Genomic DNA, 3,228 nt, shown 5'->3' on the forward strand with positions numbered 1-3,228 from the left:
AATGTGGGTACGATCTAAGGAACCATAACTGATTTAATGAGCCATTCGCGGTTTCACCTTAATACGGCATGTACTGAGACATGCATGGCTTAATCTTTGAGACAAGCATATGACTACTGGCAGGATCAACCAGGGAGCTTCGAGTAAATTTTCATCATACGAAGCAAAAATATGTATGTATATATATATCTTAGTCGCCGACTCTCTCCCCTTAAGAGTCGGATCGACGATACTTTTTCTCGTCTTTAAGACAGTTCTCTTTCTCCTCTCTCTTCTCTCTACTCTCTTCTCTCTTCTCTCTTCTCTTTCGAGTTGGTAAATTTCGCTCCACTATTAGATTACCAACTCCGCACGAATTACCACATGGGTATATCCGCGCATATACATCAGGAGGACCTCCAAAAATTTCAAACTCTCCCGTGTATCTCTCCGAGATCTTTTTAGAAGAAAAAGAATCTCGGATGTCACATCGACTTTCAGGTTTGTAAGCACGTATGCTCGAGCGCTCTCCATCGTGTAAGCACGGACATAACGCACGAAGTCCGAAGACCGCGTACGTTAACATGCTGGACATATCGAGAAAGCGCGAACCATGCTAGGCGTACCCATGTCGAGGCCCTCGCGTTAAAGATCATACTCTTCTTTTCGTTCTCTCTTCTTTGCCCAGAAATAATATATATTTCTTATAATATATACCTCTTAGTTTATGTATTTCTCTCTTAGGACACCTCAATTTTATATGTATATATTATATTTCATTCGAACAATTTTTGTTCGTCGCCCCTTTTTGTGTGTAGTATTTCGTTTGGTCTTTGCCATTAAATTTTTGTATACGAAAAATATATTTTCGCTCGGATAGAAAACCCCTTTTGGGTTTCTGAGAGTTGATGTGAGAGTCGTACAAGTATAACGAATATACGTTGTATCCAACCCAACATTCTGGGCTTACCACATAAGGGCCATTCGGTCTGAGACACCGACCCGTGGTCATGCTGTGTAGAGAAAAATTCGCAACGGAACGCGGTACAGAACAGTCGAGGAATGGACCTCGAGGAGCTGAACGACTGCTTCTCGACCGAGATCGTAGAATAGCCGCTCGCCCGCCGCTGCGCCGACCGGTCCGCTCGAACCGACGTGCTCTCTTATAGTAACCAAACGGGCGGCCGCGACGACCGCGGCGCCGGCCGCTCAGCACGGGCGCTTATGGTGGTAAACTGCCGCGCGTACAGACCAACCGGCCGGGCTGCTGGTACTTAGCCGCTGAAACTATGGTCGATTCGAACATATATTAACATACGATTTTTATTCGATAAATCGTTATTGTACATATTAAACGTTAGTTTCCACCGAAAGAAAAATTTTTTAGAATTTTTTTTTTCCAAAAATTGCAAGAGTAAACTTTTTTAATATTCGATTTAAAAATTTTTAAATGCTTAATCCTTACATTAAACTACTGGGAGAACTCAGAAATCATAATGAAAAAAATTACAAAAATTTATTTTTCTCAGAAACTCCGAAAAACAGAGTGGTCGAATCCGTGCAAGCCGGAATTTTTCTAAGTCCCCACGGTCAAGAGTAAACTTTTTTAATAAGCGTTTTAAAATTATTTCAATGTTTAATCCATGCGTAAACATGAAGTTTATTAACGTTTTTAACATTAAAAAAAATTACAAAAATTTATTTTTCGGAAAAAATGGAAAAAACCGATTCGTCGGAGCGAGGTGTCCTGCCCGTGCGGTAATTCCAGCAGGCGAATCGGACTTCCCGAAATTTTTCTAAGTCCCACGGTCGACACCAACTTTTTTAATAAGCGTTTTAAAATTATTTCAATGTTTAATCCATGCGTAAACATGAAGTTTATTAACGTTTTTAACATTAAAAAAAATTACAAAAATTTATTTTTCGGAAAAAAAGGAAAAAACCGATTCGGCGGAGCGAGGTGTCCAGCCCGTGCGGTAATTCCAGCAGGCGAATCGGACTTCCCGAAATTTTTCTAAGTCCCACGGTCGACACCAACTTTTTTAATAAGCGTTTTAAAATTATTTCAATGTTTAATCCATGCGTAAACATGATGTTTATTAACGTTTTCAACGTTAAAAAAAATTACAAAAATTTATTTTTCAAAAAAAATGGAAAAAACCGATTCGTCGGAGCGAGGTGTCCTGCCCGTGCGGTAATTCCAGCAGGCGAATCGGACTTCCCGAAATTTTTCTAAGTCCCACGGTCGACACCAACTTTTTTAATAAGCGTTTTAAAATTATTTCAATGTTTAATCCATGCGTAAACATGAAGTTTATTAACGTTTTTAACATTAAAAAAAATTACAAAAATTTATTTTTCGGAAAAAATGGAAAAAACCGATTCGTCGGAGCGAGGTGTCCTGCCCGTGCGGTAATTCCAGCAGGCGAATCGGACTTCCCGAAATTTTTCTAAGTCCCACGGTCGACACCAACTTTTTTAATAAGCGTTTTAAAATTATTTCAATGTTTAATCCATGCGTAAACATGAAGTTTATTAACGTTTTTAACATTAAAAAAAATTACAAAAATTTATTTTTCGGAAAAAAAGGAAAAAACCGATTCGGCGGAGCGAGGTGTCCAGCCCGTGCGGTAATTCCAGCAGGCGAATCGGACTTCCCGAAATTTTTCTAAGTCCCACGGTCGACACCAACTTTTTTAATAAGCGTTTTAAAATTATTTCAATGTTTAATCCATGCGTAAACATGAAGTTTATTAACGTTTTTAACATTAAAAAAATTACAAAAATTTATTTTTCGGAAAAAATGGAAAAAACCGATTCGTCGGAGCGAGGTGTCCTGCCCGTGCGGTAATTCCAGCAGGCGAATCGGACTTCCCGAAATTTTTCTAAGTCCCACGGTCGACACCAACTTTTTTAATAAGCGTTTTAAAATTATTTCAATGTTTAATCCATGCGTAAACATGAAGTTTATTAACGTTTTTAACATTAAAAAAAATTACAAAAATTTATTTTTCGGAAAAAAAGGAAAAAACCGATTCGGCGGAGCGAGGTGTCCAGCCCGTGCGGTAATTCCAGCAGGCGAATCGGACTTCCCGAAATTTTTCTAAGTCCCACGGTCGACACCAACTTTTTTAATAAGCGTTTTAAAATTATTTCAATGTTTAATCCATGCGTAAACATGATGTTTATTAACGTTTTCAACGTTAAAAAAAATTACAAAAATTTATTTTTCAAAAAAAATGGAAAAAA

The 3,228-nt window shown here is 38.2% G+C and overlaps 1 non-coding gene across 1 annotated transcript in view; it reads right to left on the reverse strand.

Annotated features, from left to right (window-relative positions):
- LOC143175625 (small subunit ribosomal RNA) overlaps positions 1-136 on the reverse strand; it is a 1,918-nt gene extending 1,782 nt beyond the window's left edge. The window contains exon 1 of the ribosomal RNA XR_013000331.1: positions 1-136. This exon is cut by the window's left edge and continues 1,782 nt beyond it. This is a non-coding gene — a ribosomal RNA (small subunit ribosomal RNA).
- Between the last annotated feature and the right edge of the window lie 3,092 nt (positions 137-3,228).

This window comes from Nomia melanderi, unplaced genomic scaffold (genome assembly GCF_051020985.1).
Source record: "Nomia melanderi isolate GNS246 unplaced genomic scaffold, iyNomMela1 scaffold0143, whole genome shotgun sequence".
In the NCBI taxonomy this organism is placed as follows: domain Eukaryota; kingdom Metazoa; phylum Arthropoda; class Insecta; order Hymenoptera; family Halictidae; genus Nomia; species Nomia melanderi.